We start from the raw sequence: 17763 nt of genomic DNA, 5'->3' as shown, positions 1-17763 counted from the left end.
TGTAGATAATCCTCTTTGTACATTACAACAGTTACGTTACCTTTATCGCTTTTAACAATATAAATTTCAGGATGGTTTTTAAGAAAAAGTTTAGTTTGCATATAGTATTTATTTAAAAAATGATCTTTGACTTCTTTATGCAAAAAGTTTGTAATAACGTTTGTACATTTAGATCTAACAACATCCTTTTGACTATCATTAAGTGGTCTGATTATTGATTCAATATCAGAAAGTAAATTAGGAACTCTAATATCAGATTTGGAAGGACATAAAGAAAATTTAGGTCCTAATGCTAAAATTTTTTTAATTTCAAAAGGAAAATGAATAGATGTTAGATTTTTAAACCATTTTTCTTGAAATTTTATCTTATCAAAAGCTTCTATTTTTAATTTATTGAACTTATTAATTTGTATTTTTTTGATTTTATGAAATTCTGTGTTGTATTTAATTCTTTGTCTACGATTAAATTCATTAAATGTGTGGAAATTTAAGATATTGTAGGCCTTGGTACGTAACTCATGTAATTTTCTTTCAAAAAAGTTTAGATCAGCAAAAGCGATTTTAATTTCTAAATTAATAATATTTCTTCCAAACCTGTCACATAATTTTCAAGCATCATGGTGAATATTCCCAGTCCGATGATGTAAAAGGGAATTTACATTAACCAGGCCATTTGTAACATGTCCAGGGAAACATCCATTAGATCTACACTTCAACAAAAATGTCTTTTGATTGTGTAAAGCAGCAAGTTTGATGGTAATTCTAGTCCAATCCTTTAGAATTCTGACTAAAATTTTTCAGAGAAACATTTATTAGATAAAAACATGTTTGTATTAAATATTTTGAAGATGTAAGCAGTGATTTTTACTTACCAAACTAATTTTTATTTGGTAAGTTAACAAAAATTGTTTTTTCTTTTTAGTTCAACCTTGTAAGTATTTTGTCTTTTTTAGCTCTTGATAATAATTGTAAACACAATTGAAAGCTCGAGAATAAAAAAATAGTTAACCAATAGCCCTATTATTGACTCCAACCCATCCAAAACAGTTATATATATATATATATATATATATATATATATATATATATATATATATATATATATATATATATATATATATATCAATGGTATTCCGGGTTTGACTCCGCGTTAAATGTTGTTGGTTTTGATAAAAACCATTTTGACGACGTTTCGGCAAGATCTCACTTGCCATTTTCAAGTCTCTCTGGATGGTCTGCTTCTTGTCGATGTTCGAGTGGCCACTTCCACTCGAACATCGACAAGAAGCAGACCATCCAGAGAGACTTGAAAATGGCAAGTGAGATCTTGCCGAAACGTCGTCAAAATGGTTTTTATCAAAACCAACAACATTTAACGCGGAGTCAAACCCGGAATACCATTGATATAACATACAGCTCCCGCGGAAATATCAAAACTAACATATATATATATATATATATATATATATATATATATATATATATATATATATATATATATATATATATGAAAACCAATAAATCCCTTAGTCCAGACCAAATACCAAGTGTGTTATTAACGCTAAACAATATAAAATGCTATTATTCAATAAAATATTTTTTTTCTAGTTTCATGTTATCACTATCGATTCCAACATTCTAACATTATCGATGTTAGATATTCGCTATCGTAACTTTATTGACAGTAGCTTTAAGTAAAGATGTAGTCGATTTTGCGTACCATTGTTTTAGATTTTTCAGCCATGATATTCTTCTTCTACCAGGACCACGTTTACCTTGGATCTTTCTCTGAATTATCAGATGCAAACTTTCATATTTTTTAGGGTGTCTCATAATGTTACCGAAATAATGGTAATATCTCAAAGCCATAAATTCTGTTAAAGAGACCTCACAATGCTTTAATTCCATCTCCTTCCAAATTTTAGTATTTCTGCACTTACTTCATCGCAGCCAAGAGCTTTTCTATTTTTGCCGTTTGTATTGCCCATGTAATCTCACTTTCTATTATGGACAGACCTGTTGTAACAATTGATGTAATGGTGTATACTGTTCTACTATTTCATGTTCAAATAATTCACAAATGTAGTTTTTCCATTCTTTCAACTGTTCATTGATTTCCAATATTCTGTGTCCGTTTTTGTCTGCTAAACTTTGGAATACACGTTTCCGTTTGTTTCCGGGGATCTCTTTTAATTTATTGTGCAGATGAAATGTATCGTGTTTCTTTTTATAGTTCAATTTCATTACATTTTTTACTACGTAATTATGTTTTCGCATAACGTGTGTATCTTTTGCCTGATTATCGCGTGGATCCTCTTGTATTCGTTTTTTATTTATATTTTTGACTTCTCTTCTTTAGTTCATGAGTCTCAGTATTTCTTCTGTCATCCACTCTTGTTTTCTTCTTGTTTTTATTGCATTTAATTTTGTTTCTTGAACGGTCTTTAATATATCTTTAATTTTCATCCAGTTTTCCTCAGTACTTTTCCCTCCGCGTGATGTCAACTTTAGTTTTTGTTCTAATACATTTGTTATTTCTTGTTTTGAGGTATCATGCAATATCGTTGACATCTTTTCTCTATCGATAGTAACTGTTTGCTTATTAGCCCTTGTAACCCTTTTCAATCTCAGTTTTATTTTTCCTACCAAAATATTGTGATCTCTTGATACATCTGCACTTGGATATGTTTTGACTGCTAATACTGAATTTCTGTATCTTTTATTATTAACCAGATCGTTCAGGTGTATCTGCTAGAGATATCCAGTTCCAAAGATGACCCTTTGGAAGTTTGAAAATTGTGTTTGTTATTACTAGTTGCTTTTCTACACAAAAAGATGTCAACATATCTCCTATTTCATTTCAATAAAATATACACAACAAGAATCATCTCAGAGAAATTTTAAAACTAATATTTATATGCCTACCAACAAAAACGAATTCAAAATTATATAAAAACTTCCAAACAATAATAAACTGTTAGTCTCACACGCTAAAAACCCTCATAAGAACTATACACCATTTCTTCTTAGGGTGCCTGTCCGTTTCGAACGGTGGCGATCATTCTGGCTATGATGACTTTGTTGGTTACTCTCAGGTTAGCAAGCCAGGATATTCTTATTCGTCCTAGGGCCCTTTTTCCTTCAATTAATTTTCAAAAAATTATCTTTTTTATTATAATATGCTGAGAGTTTGCAATGAATTTTTCTCCAATTGTCCAGCAATAAAATGACACACTTGCTGCCAGCGTGCTCTCAAATTTGAAAAAGAACTTCTTGACTTAGAACCAATGATAGATACAGCAGTAGATCAAAATATTATCAATATTTAAAATGACGATGATTTTATTGTTAGTTCTGCAAGTGAAACTCCTGACACATTTCCGAGTTTTAATATTATTTTACAATATTCTTGATGGAAAACAGTATAGCTTTATACTAGAACCCCCCTCCAGAAATTATGTCTCATATTGTCGATTGGTATATATTGCCAGTTAAATAATTATTCTCTATCTACAAATCGGTAAATAAGCTATTTTGTGTGTCACCAAAGAAGTTTATATATATATATATATATATATATATATATATATATATATATATATATAATATTTATCATGTATAAAATCAAATCAAAAAGTTTTCTAGAATTGCTTGGAATCTCTTTACTATATGACAAAATTAGAGTTTGGGAGTACAACAGTATGAAATCAAACGGTATATCTTTTAACCGTAACTTTAACCGCATTTTTTTACAATACCAATTCTACGTTAGAGAAATTGATTTACTCCTGCGTGCCACACGAGTGAATAAACATAAAGGCAGCAAAAATCCAAGTATACTAAAGACAGCCGTTAAATTGGATTTCCAGATTATTTTTCAGATTATAAATCAATTAAATACACCTTGAATTTGTTTCATATCATTTTGCTACTCAAAATGTACCTGCTATAAATAGTCTAGCTTGTAGTAAACCTTCCAACTGATAAATAAACAAGAAATAAGATTAATGATACAGTTTAATTAAATATTTTTCGTTATTTTCATAGACGCTGTTATAAGTCATTAGTTGATCATGCAATAATATGGATAAATATTATGTTCTTTCCATTCTGCATTTGCGATCAAGTTTTTTTTATTTTGAATATTCTTCTTTTTATGTAGACATAATTTTGTCTGTTTTTGAATGTGCCTCCAGTAAGTTGTCGTTCCATCATTCTTCTCTTCTGTTTATTACCCAGTTCTTGATCTTCTTGCATTTACGTCGTATATCTGTACTTCTAGCTCTGTCCGATAGTGTCTTACCATCAATGTTTTTAAGTGCTTTCATCTCTGCTGGTTCTGACATCCTTTTTGTCCTCTCTGTATCAGTTCGTGTTTCTGCCGCGTATGTCATTATTGTTCTGATGACTGTTTTGTAAATTCTGCCTTTCATTTCTGTTCAGATATTATTATTTCTTCATATTGTTTCATTCAGGCAACCTGCGACTCTATTTGCCCTATTCACTTGATCTTCCACTTCAGTTTCGAGCTTTCCGTAGCTAGATAATATGATGACTAGATATTTAAACTCTACCACTGGTTGTATTATCTGACATTCCAGCTCCAATTTACATCTTAGTAAAGTTGCTGTTACCCATGCATTTTGTCTCTTTTTGGGGAAATTGACATGTTAAATTGTCTGGTGGTTAGAGGACTCAGAGAATCTCCCTGTCTTATCCCATTGCTAGCTTTAATAGGCTCAGTTAGTTCTTCTTCTACTTTTACTTTTATTGTGTTGTTTCTGTAGATATTTTAGATCGTTTTGATTATTCCTAGAGGTATCTCTCTTGCGTACAATAAGTGGATAACGTCCTTTAATTTGTCCCTATCAGATGCCTTCTTATAGGTCCACGTATACATATATATATATATATATATATATATATATATATATATATATATATATATACATATATATATATGTATATATTTATATATATATATATATATATATATATATATATATATATGTATATATTTATATATATATATATATTTATATATATATATATCATATATATATATTTATAATTTTTATAAATATATAAGGTTTAGTAGCCAAGCAACAATAGAATATATTTACAAAGAAATAAACAAATAATATCCCGTGCACAGGTGAAGTTTACGGGTTTTCACTTTAAAAGCTGTATTGATATAGTATAGATATATTATTATTATTACTGAGCACACTACTTGTAAGTGAAAGCTACAAGAGGTTTACGATATATAGAACTAAACTATCTGAGAATAAACCAGAAATTTAGAAATCTCAAATCGTTTCCCATTAGTAAACAACATCTTGTTTCTCATAGTTGTTCGCACAGGTTCGTCTGAGAGGGTTATTTTTATTATTTGTTCCTGAACAGTTTCCTATCTATCTTAGCCTATATATTTTTATATATATTTTATATTATATCTCTGACTCTACTATATATATTATGACAAATACTGACTTAGACCACTTCATGGTAGAAGCCAACTTTCGACAAAGAATTTCCAACGCCAAAAATAAAGCGGCCCTAGACACATAAAATACAATTCACAGATGCCAAGTAATGAAAACATATAGAAACAGTTCCAGTCACACCGAAAAAAGAAACGAGAATCAAAAACGACATATAAGAACGGGCCAAAAGCCATATGAGTCAAGGAGAAACAAGGTTCTATCTCCAAATAAACATTTTTAAAAAAGAATTCAAGTTGAAAATCAACTCTGTAATGATAAGGATAGGAACTTGCTTACCAACAAAGAGGATACTGGTGTGGTGTACCTGTTACTATGGCTAAAAAACTTTCGAGAGTTGATGAAAGGGGAACCTAGTAACAATATAGAATTGGAATACCAAAATGAGCAATTTGTAGAACCATGCTCGATAGAGGAAAAAACACCCAGACAGCGATGGTATCCCAGAAGAGTTATTTAAATGCCCTGGTAGCGTTTCAGCTATTTAACATAGCCTTAAAAAAGTCGTACTAAACGCTAATTTAGATAGCAGGGAACTATATTTTTTAATAGATTAGTCCAAATTCTAGCATATTCTGATGACGTGGACATTAGAACAGAACCAAGGCGAGAACGCAAATCCTAACCGAGCTAGTAGATGCAGTAGAACGAATAGGATTACATATAAATCAAAATAAAACCAAATTAATGCCAATTAACACAAACATGAGAGATGAAAATGTTGAAGAAAATCTAATAGTCAATGACCAAAACTTCGAAACGGTCAAAGAGTTCATATATCTAAGGACATCGGTTAACGTTAATGCGTATTATAACTTTAAATATATCTTATCATGGTCTATCAAACTACTTAGCAAACAAAATTCTGTCTCAAAAACTGGTATAAGACTGTATAGAACACAGATAGATATATCGATTTTTGAAAGAAAGGTACTACGCAGAAAGTATTCGGAGTAGTCTGTGAAAACAGAATCTGTAAAAACGGAATCTGTAAAAATGAAAAGTGAAGGCGTAGATATAACTTTGAAATGCAGAATATCTACAAGCATAACTTTAACATAGGTTTAAAAGAAATTAACGCTATAATATAAGTGAAACCATCTGCAGTGGGCCGTGTCCCGGAATCTAACATAATAAAAAGATTTTAACAGTACAGCCTATGGGAATAAGAAGAAGGGGCAGATCAAAGATGAGGTGGATAGATCGGGTAATATACACAGACGGGGTAATAAAGGATGCTGAGAAGATCGGTGTCACCAACTGGAAAATCCAAGCAATGGATAGAGTACAATGTCGCAGAAAGTTTGAGAACGTGAGGCTCTTTAAAGACTTTTGCACCATGATGTTGATGACATCTGCTATTTGTTTATATTTCTTATAGATTTCAAAGTTATATCACCTTCTTTACATGCCGAAGGTTTTACTAAGTATTATTATTAAGATATTAAGATAAAACTGGATGCTCGTTCGTGATTTTTAGCAAATTTTTCAAGGAGCGTTAACAATGCTTCTTAGAACTTTGTGATATCGCTGAATGAAATCTAAATTACATTTTCTGGCACAATCCCAATCTAAATGCTATATGTTCATACAGGCTTTTTTACTACTGGTTCTAGGTACTTGGTTTAGGATTTATCCAGAAATAAAATCAAATGCAGGTGCGTCATAGGAAGTGGCGTTTTCCTTAATTATTTAAGTGTTCAACTAATTTAAGTTCCCGTTTTGTGCGGGTCACGTATGTTGTCACTTCGTTGGGTGGAAATAATTGCATTAGATATTAATTTTTGCACAACAAACATCTAAATGTCTTAATAAAGCATTATAAAAGATTGGTCTTTTTAATTTCTTAGTGATTCTTCGAAGAGAATAATCACTTTTGCTCTTATTTATTAGCTTTCATAAGTAGTCACTAGTTCATTCGCTTTTGATTTTTCTAGTCTCAGACCTCTAGAGCACTGTCTGATCCTTCCCAGTTTACTTTTTTCCATAATAAGATTTCTCATTTCTTTGGTTAACTATTACCTTCATCAGCTTGCTGAATATTTATAACAAAAAATTCGGTTTCTTTATTTAGTTCGTGGTGGAAGGCAACCGTAAATACGTATTTCTGACCATTTGGTCGTCATCATTACGGTGTAACCTATAGTTCTAGAGCTACGACTATACAGCCACAGATGATTGCGCTACCTGAGGAAAGGGAAGCAGAGTCACCAGGCTGGAAAGCAGGGACTTCTGACAATACTGCCACAATCGGTCGCATTGCTTCAGTAGATCCTTTCCCAAGTTAATTTACTCCTTTTCTAACTTGGCTGCACCGTACTGATCACGACCAAATAGAAGTTAGAAATACATATTTACAATTGCCTTCCACTTTCAACTATTTTCTTTTCTACTACTAGTTGTGAGTTTTGCCAATAATTTTTTCTTATATATATATATATATATATATATATATATATATATATATATATATATATATACATGAGAGAATAACAAATGATCATTAAAAAGTGTCTGCTCCCATGGTTTAAAAAATATATATAAAATTTTATTCGTCATAATTTTTGGACGATAAGTTCAATGTGTCTCATATTTTAATCAAATGTTACACTACTACTACCTAATCAACTGATTTATTCGAACTAGAAAAGAAAGTCAGGTTCGGTTTTACATTAGTTACTTTTTTTCATAAAACAAACTTCACCCTGTATTAGGTATTTGGAAACTAATAAGAATTTTATAAATAAGACAAATAGGCAATTGCAGAATAATTTTTTCCCCACACGATTACTTAATTTTTAATTTAAAAAAATCACATTTTACTATGAATCAAAAGTTTAGCAAATTGAACCATAGATGTAACAATGTAACTTTTCTTGTAAAATTATTTTTTTTAGGAAACATTTTACTCAACCTTTAACAAGGTTTGCTTGTACATGATTTTTTCCAGTTTTTTTTTAGATTTATTCAAACTGGAAAAAAATCAGGTCCGGTTTTAAAAAAATAGTTCGTTTTGTTCATAGAAAAAATTTCACTCTGTATAAGGTTTTTGATAAAACTAATAAGAATTTTATAAATTAGACAAATGGGCAAATATAATGGCATATTTTTTTTTTCACATGATTACTTAATTTTTAATTAAAATAATAAAATTTTACTATTAATTAAAAGTTTGACAAACTGAACCACATATTGAATGCAGGTTATTTTTAATGTTAATTTTATATTTTAATAACTCAAAATAAAAGCTGATTAGTAGAGTTGTCTTTTCTTTTGATAAAAAGTAAAGGAATTGTTAGATTTTAATAAAATGACGCTAACCATGCAAATGTTAAAAAAAAATAAATTTTTACAAGCAAAATCACATTTTTTAAATCTGTCTGTCCAAGTTAACCAAACTTTAATTCATAGTAAAATTTGATTTTTTAGTTAAAAATTAAGTAATCATATGAGGAAAAAATAAATATGTCATTTTAATAACCTATTTGTTTTATCTATAACATTCGTATTAGTGTTTTCAAAACCCGTATACAGGGTTAAAAAATCTATTGGCACCAGATACAAAATTTGAATTTTGCAGCGTATCCATCTTACAGAAAATTCGATTTTATCAAAGTAATAGTTTTCTGTTTCATTTTACTAATTACTAACTACACTTTTCATCCCTATAAAAATATTAACGACAAGAATAACCCCTCATTAATAAATTATGATTTTTCGAACCCTCAGTTATTGGACTATAATTGATTGATATGATGGAGATATATATTGTTAGTGTTTAGGTTGATTATTTGATTTGTGATCAATATTGATAATGATTATTGATCAATTAAAATTTAAAGATTTTTTTAAATTTAATATAGTAACTTTTTTGCACATATAAAAATTTAAACAAAGTCTTATTCTTCAAATATATTATAAGGTTAGGTAAATATCAGCGTATTACTAGGTAATCTTACTAAAACTCCTACCTTTTATTCTTTTATCAGCTAATTCATCATCATCATCATTTTCAGCATATTCTACCGATTATGGTACAGCCTCCCTTACATAGTCATTCTCATTTCTGCTCATGATTGTCTAAAATTCGCTGTTCTGTGCCATGTTGTAACGGCTGATTTCCTTATGTCATAGACCCATCTTTAATTTGGACGTCGTCTTAGTCTCTTGACGCCTCTTGGATACCACAGCGTAATTCTAGTGGACCACTTGTCAGTTCTTCGCGCTAAATGTCCCGCCCACTGCCATTTTAGAGATTTAAGTCTATGCATTACATCAGTAGCCTTGGTTTTCTGTCTGATTCATTCTATTCTTTTTCGATCTCTCTTTGTTATACCTAGCATGCATCGCTCCATTGACATTTGAGTGTCTTTAAGTTTCGATATTATCTCTTTCTTTAGTGTCCAAGCTTCGCAGCCCTATGTCATGATTGGTAGTATACACTGATCGAATGTTTTTTCTTAAGGTGGATTGGAATCTTCGATTTTAATATAACTACATTTCTACCAAAAGATGCCCAAGCCAGTTTCATTATTCTGTTGATTTCTGGAAGTAAGGAGCCAGATGTATGTATTAATTGTTTCCGGTATACATACTCGTCTACTGTCTCAAATGCAGTGTTGTTTATTATTACATCTTGGACATCCACTAGCTCGTTGTACATGGTTTTTGGTTTTGTCAAGTTCATTTTTAGGCCAACTTCATTGCTAGCTCCATTTAGGTCGCTTACAAGTTCTTGTAGTTCTGCAGAAATATTAGCAATCAGAACGATGTCATAGGCAACAGTTGTAGTGAAGAGCTTTGGTGATATTGCGTCTTCTTGTCTTGTATTGGATGCCTCTGGTAGTGGAAAATTCTGGAGGGTTTTCATAAACTTTTACCTTAGCTTTTGCTTGTCTGTATATATTTGCTAAAGTTTGTATGGCGGTTTGTTAATGGTTGGTCAAAGCTTCTATTACTGCCTTGTAATATAAAGAATCGAAAGCCTTCTCGAAATCTATGAAGGTTAATGTTAGCGGTATTTCATATTCTTTAGCTCTACTCATTACTTCTCGAAGTGAATTAATGTGATCCATGGTACTGAATTCACTTCTGAAGTCAGCTTGCTCTTTCGGCTGTGCAGCATCTAATGCATTTGTTAATTTGTTATTTATGATCTTTGTGAATATCTTGTATATGATTTGTAGAAGGTCTGTAGTTTTTGATATCCTCTTTGCTACCTTTCTTATGAATACTTAATCTGAATGATTAATTATGAATCTTATTTCAATCTTAGGCCTTATGCCTGCTAAGATTTTCCAGGTTTTATTGCCGGCGTATTTAAGCAGGTCCACTGTTATACCATCTATTCCAGCTGCTTTATCGCTTTTTATTTTTGTAACTGTCGATTCTTGACCAGTTAATAATGATTACATATTATATTATAGACTTTCCTGTATTTGATGACAAAAGAGCAGATAGTGAACTACCAAATGATTTAAGAAATGCACTAGAAACCTTGTGTAAAACTTACTAAAAAGAATGAAAAATTCTTGAAATTTGCTTAATTATATAAAAATATTTGAATGTTGTTGTTTATTGTTATTTATTGTTCATTCACCAATAAACTTGCATGGTTGATAAAAACCAGGTCTTTGGACAAAAGCAGAATTTTTCTCCAGTGTTCGATGTCGCATGATTTACGCCCAAATTACAGTTCACTCATTAGTTTGCTCAATACTGATTTATTGTAACGCTATGTTAAATGACAGAAGACATTAATTTTTGTATAAATTTTCCTTTATTTAAAAAGCGATTTTACCATCGATTTAAAATCATATTTAAGATGCTTTTTCCTCATATAATTTCTACATTAAATGCACAGACAGGTTGTGTTTTATTTTCTAGACATAAAATGTTGCGTTGGAGTTCATGCTGGAGTGCTTCGCCCTACGTTTAGCGTTTTATAACAAAAGTTACGAAATAATTTTTCTCTTTGTGGCTTAATAAAAAATTAGAGAATTACATTCTGGATAAACTACATTTATGTCTATTTTATTTTAGTTGGAGATAATTTTATGAATTTTAAATTAAGTTCCAATCGACTAACAGCTTACTCAAGTTTTAGGTTTATGTAGTAAATATTTTTTAAGAGAGATATAATTCAAAAAGGAAATTTTTTGAACCGCTGCATTAAAAAATTACACGTGGTTTTCACGTAGATCACACTAGACTTATCTGTGAAAATAATTGGATTTGAAATATGAAAATTTGCACTTTCGCATAACTGTAGGTAACTAATATATATATATATATATATATATATATATATATATATATATATATATATACCTCTAACATATTTACTACAATTTGTATTCTGAGAACGATTTCCGAATGGAAATAAAAACATTAAAACAAATGTATTTTCAATTAAAATTGTGGTTATTTTTCATTTTAAAAAGATAATAGTTTCAGATATACGGTTTGACCGAAAGTGATGGCGAGCTGTAAATATTTTAGATGTCTAGATCAGCCAATTATGCAAAAGTCCATATTTTCAGATTTCAAATTCGATTATCTATCGGGATAAGTCTAAGGTGTGGTCTATGTGAAACAGGCTGTATATTAATTGAATATAACAGTCAAATGAGTAAAAATTAATAAATCACAGCAATGACAATTGAGATTTTCATATTTTTGAAACTTAAAGAGAATTACATGAAGATACACAACTGAAAAGCTAAATGAGACCAGATATGCAAGAAAATATTAAATTACGAAATCGTTGAGCTAGGAATAATGATTGAAAATGAGAGAACGTCCAAGAAAAAAAGTTGCAATAAAATTTTGGAAATATGAAGAAAAAATAAGAAAAATTAAGTTAATTACAAGAGACAAAAAGACATTAATAAAAGGGATATAGTTCTAACCACATGTCTTAAAAGATATTTGCGTATAAATAATAATAACGAATAAGTAGAAATAATATAGTTACATATAAAACAAATTTATCAAAAAAGAGAGTTCTGAAAAAATTTTTCCAAATGCTATTGAAATTTCTTCTTAGTTAAATTAAATATTTCTTACCTTTATCTGTTAAATAGTCCTATAGACACGTGACATATCACACTTTTTAGAACATACTCCTACAGTTGTGAGATGACTTAACACAAAGCGAATAAATTTTTTTTGGCATCCACTTCAACTTGCCAACACACAATTTTGCAAGGGTTTACGCACGGATATTTTAAGAAATACTGCACTAGATTAATTAAGTTTTGACGCTTTATAGTTAGGACAGTTTTTGTTTGATATAATAGCGAAGAAAAAAATAAGGTTTTATTGGGATATTTAGTATTAATATCAAGTGAGCGTCTAATGTCACTGTACTAAGAAAGTATGAAATCCATACGATGGTCACACAGCCACTTTATCGTAGCCGTCAGTAAATCACAAAATACCGTCGCGGCGCCAAAATCTCATTTTACGAACCGATGCGATTATACAGAATTACAAGAGATATATTCACGCACTGTTCTATACCCGGCGAATTTCGTCTAAATGATTTGCCAAATTTTTGTTGGTCGATATTCATGACGATACAAATGTCGGTGCCAAACCAAAACTTGAAAAGTTGCCGGTCTATCGGACTCCTCTGCAGTCTAGACTGGACACTCCCACTCGAATCTGTCGCAAAGGCCATCGCATATCTATTTTATACTCTGACGATTAACGGCGTCGGAGTTGACATACTCAAAGAGTTAACAAATACTACATCGATGAGTGAGGCAAGAATATTTTAAAAATAAAATGATAGTTGAAAATTGATTAGCTCGTGATTATAAAATTATTTTCAATTTGTACAAAATCGCTATTACTACTATATTGAGATAAAACGTGCGATATATTTCGATTCCAAGTCTGTATCCATCTATTTTCTCCGAGATATTTTTCATTCAAACACGTCTTAAGTTTTTCATGCGGATAACTAGTTATTCATGCAGAAGAAGACTTACATAACCTAATAAAACTGCAACATTTGAGATTTATGAATAGGGTGTTTTTTTAGAGGTATAGAACTTTGAAATGGAATAAAGCAAAGATGATTTTTTTTAAATTAGTATGAAATTGACTTTATTCATGAGATCATCTTTTGGCCTTATATTTTAAATATGATTTTTGGCATATGACCACCTCATGGCATATGGCCTAATCTAGATGTCCATTTTTCGATTACTTTTTCCAATAACGTGGCGAATGTTGTTCTCCAAGCGGTCAATCGTGTTAGGCTTATCGGCGAAGGGGAGAGGCGGGAACAGTGACACATTTAAAATCCTAGTAGAAAATATGTTAGCAAGTTGGTGATATTGTGGAATTTTACAGTTGGTATAATGAGAATACTACTTGTCTTATAAAAAGTTGACAGAATCTGTTGTGTTTGGAGAAAATCGCATGTTTGTGTTTTGTTAGTGCAGAAGTATTTTGTCAAGGGTGTTTTTAGTTGTTTACTACGAGGAAACAAACCTGAATTATTGGATTGTGTTCTGGGTCGTAAAAAAGTGGTATAAAATGTAAGTAATAGCAATAAAATTTCTTTAAAATCTTTGTAGATTAACAAAAAATTTACAAATTTTTGTATAAAACATCATTGTGTGTACAGTGACATGAATATTGATAGGGAACAGTGACACGATGTGTCACTGTACCCTTCTTGTGAATTTCATAAAAACTTGACAGCAAATGAGTGCTGGAAAATCATATTAGGGTCTAAGAAGCTTTTGTTAATTATGAATTTACATTACAGATGGTACGTCAGAAGAAAACGGATAAGACAGTGGGTAGATTCAATGAAGATTCTATGAGGAACGCAGTCAATCTAGTTATCAGTGGTATATCAATTCGTCAAGCTGCTAGAGAGAAAAACTTAAGCTTTAAAACCGTAAGCAGATACGTAAAGAAATACAGAGATGATCCCGAATGCCGAATGGCTCCTAACTATAAAATAAACCAAATATTTTCTTTGGAACTAGAGGAAGCTCTCGTTGATTATATCATAACGTGTTCAAAAATGTTTTACAGTTTAACAATTACCGATTGTCGTAAACTTTCATATGACTTAGCGAAAGCAAATAAATTAAAAATTCCAAAAAATTGGGAGGAGGAAAAAAAAGCTTCAGTCGACTGGTATAAAGGATTTCGCCATAGACATCGTACAATATCCTTAAGAACTCCAGAGGGATGTAGTCTAGCAAGAGCAGCAGGATTCAATAAAGAAAATGTAAACTTATTTTTTAATAAGTTGGAAATAGTTTTGCAGCGACATCCAAATTTTTCAAATGGATTCAGAATTTACAATTTAGACGAAACCGGAACTTTGACAGTTCAAAACAATTCGACAAAGGTGCTAGCCAAAAAAGGCACTAGACAAGTGTCTAAAATTCAAAGCAGTGAAAGTGGTACACTTGTTACCACATGCTGCATTGTAAGTGCAAATGGAAGTGCAATCCCACCCGTAATGGTATTTCCGAGAGTCCATTTTAAAAGCCATATGTTGGCAGGGGCGCCATGTGGGACGTTAGGCTTGGCTACGAAAGCAGGTTGGATGAACACAGAATGTTTTATTGAAGTTTTAAAACATTTCATTAAACATACTTGTAGTTCAAAAGCTAACCCTTCACTATTAATCATGGACAACCATGAGAGCCATATATCTCTTGAAGCTATCATTCTGTGCAAAGATAATGGGGTCACTGTTTTGACTGTGCCTCCTCATTGCACCCATCGGTTGCAACCATTAGATGTGGGTCTGCTAAAACCGTTTCATATATTTTACAACGATGCTTTAAGTTCGTGGGAAAAAGCTAATCCGGGCACACCTGTGACAATCTACCATGTAGCATCATTTGTGGGACTCGCTTACCCCAGATCTATGACACCTGTAAATATATCGGCAGCTTTTAAAAAAACTGGAATATTTCCCTTTGACCGTCACGTATTTAATGATGATGATTATTTCGCAAGCCAAGTTACAGAACGACCATTAGTTAATTCACCAAATATTGATCCAAAACCATCTACCTCGACAGGAGGTACCACAGATAACTCTATCAAGAACCAGGACGTAACTCCATTACAGAAATTGTCACTTTCATCCACAAGTGGAAGAAAATTGACATTTGTAAGTCCATCAGCTATTCGTGAATATCCAAAAAAAAGTCTGACAATTTCGGTTAAAACTAGAAGAAAAAAAGGCAAGACTATGATTGCTACTGACACTCCAGAGAAAAACGAAATTGAAAGTAATAGAGCCAAAAAAGCGAAAACAGTTAAAAGAAGCATAATCTCAGAAGACATTAAAAACAATGATGATGTTATTGAGTCGGAAGACGAAGATGGTAAAACTTATAGTCTCCATAATTCTGACACGTCAGAGGGAAGTGAAATATTTTCAGATAGTGATGATGAAGACCTATGTGATTTGACATTAGATCCAGCCAAAATTTGCGACATTAAGATCAATGATTTCTTATTAGTGAGACTCAAATATGAAGCCCATTCCAATAAAGAAATCGAAAAATATTATATTGGGAAAGTTGTGGTGATAAACACCATTGGTACGATGGAAGTCAGTTTTTTACGTAAAAATTCAAAAAATGTCACATGCTTTGTGTTTCCATGTGTCACAGACATTGGTGTTATATTCAACAACCAGATTATAAAAATTTTGGACCATCCAAAAATTAGCAGGGGTCGACACTTTTTTCCTAATGTTAAAACGGACTTGATTTCATAGAAAACAACAAGCATTTATAATATTTTTCTATAGATCAATAATAAAAATACGTTTTTATTGTTTAATTAGTCCTAAATAATAATACTTACATATTACAGTTGAAAAATGTCTTTGTGTCAGTGTACCCTTCATACCAGGGAACACTGACACAATGCAAAGTTTCAGACTTTTATTTAAATCTATTTGTTTTCTTAATTTATAGCAATGTAGTCATTCATGATGTATTTGCAACACAATAACACGTCCAAATTGATATTTGCAAGTAAAATCCTATTAATGGTCTAGCGATGACAGAAATTCAAATTTTTCTGTGTCACTGTACCCACCTCTCCCCTAGACTAGCGACTTCACATATCCCCACAGAAAATAGTCTGACGGCGTTAACTCGCACGATCTTGAAGGCTAATTCACGTGTCCGAAACGTGAAACTATTCTGTTACCAAACGTTTCTTTCAATACGTTTCTTTCAATTGTCGCACGAGCTATGTTACATGTTGCGCCGTCTTGTTGAAACCACAGCTCCTGCACATCATGGTTGTTTAATTGTGAAATGAAGAAGTCAGTAATCATGGCTCTATAGCCATGGTCATCGCCAGAATATGGCGGTATTGTTTGTTGACATAGCCATTTAACCAAAAGTGAGCTTCATCGAAACAAAATTCGCTTATGAAAATCACGATCAACGTCAATCTCGTTTTGGGCCCATTCACAGGATATACACGATTACTAGGTGATCGTGTAGCTTCAATTCTTGCACGAGTTGAATTTTGTAAGCATGCAAACCAAGATCTTTAAGCAAAATCTTCCATAAAGTGGATGGACATATATCCAACTGCTCTGCACGATGACGGATAGTCTGATTCGGGTCTTCCTCTATGCTATGCTCTACATTAGCAAGAATTTCTTCTATACGCACTGTACGATATCTCTGTGGATGCAGATTATTATTTAGAGTAAACGTGGTGCAAAAAACGTATATATATATATATATATATATATATATATATATATATATATATATATTCAGGGATTCTACAGTATTCACTGCCTTCTGCTATCTCTTCACATGAATAAGGGTATGATATTACACTTTATATATATATATATATATATATATATATATATATATATATATATATGGCTGTCGCCGCCTTCCTTCTTTCAGCCAACGTCTCTAGTCCTTTCTGTTCTGCCATTCTCCATCTCTAAGGTCTCGTCTTTCCATGGCCTCGTCCACTTCATCCCTCCATGATCTTCGGGGTCTACCTCTTTTCCTCCTTCCTATTGGGCTCCAATCCGAAATCTTAGCTATCCACCTTGTATGATCTGTTCTTCTCACATGTCTGGGATTTTGGACCTGTTTCGTTTATTTATTACCCAATTCTCTGCTCCATAGGTCATTATACTGCGTACCAAGGTGTTATAAATTCTCCTCTTTTTATTTCTGGTAATCTGTCTATCCCATAGTACCCCGTTTATTTGTTT

The 17763-nt window shown here is 31.6% G+C and overlaps 1 protein-coding gene across 2 annotated transcripts in view; it reads right to left on the bottom strand.

Moving 5' to 3' along the window:
- LOC140452233 (plasma membrane calcium-transporting ATPase 2-like) overlaps positions 1-17763 on the bottom strand; it is a 417554-nt gene that overhangs the window by 304091 nt on the left and 95700 nt on the right. The window contains exon 1 of one of the 2 annotated variants that reach the window (XM_072546367.1): positions 12573-13016. The exons of the other annotated variant lie outside the window; for it this stretch is intronic. The gene's annotated coding sequence lies outside the window, so the exon portion shown is untranslated. Of the gene's footprint in view, positions 1-12572; positions 13017-17763 lie in introns of those variants that run through there. 2 annotated transcript variants of the gene reach the window in all.

This window comes from Diabrotica undecimpunctata, chromosome 10 (genome assembly GCF_040954645.1).
Source record: "Diabrotica undecimpunctata isolate CICGRU chromosome 10, icDiaUnde3, whole genome shotgun sequence".
NCBI classification, from domain to species: domain Eukaryota; kingdom Metazoa; phylum Arthropoda; class Insecta; order Coleoptera; family Chrysomelidae; genus Diabrotica; species Diabrotica undecimpunctata.
The sequence above is the reverse complement of the archived record's forward strand: the minus strand, read 5'-3'. Positions and strand labels throughout refer to the sequence as shown.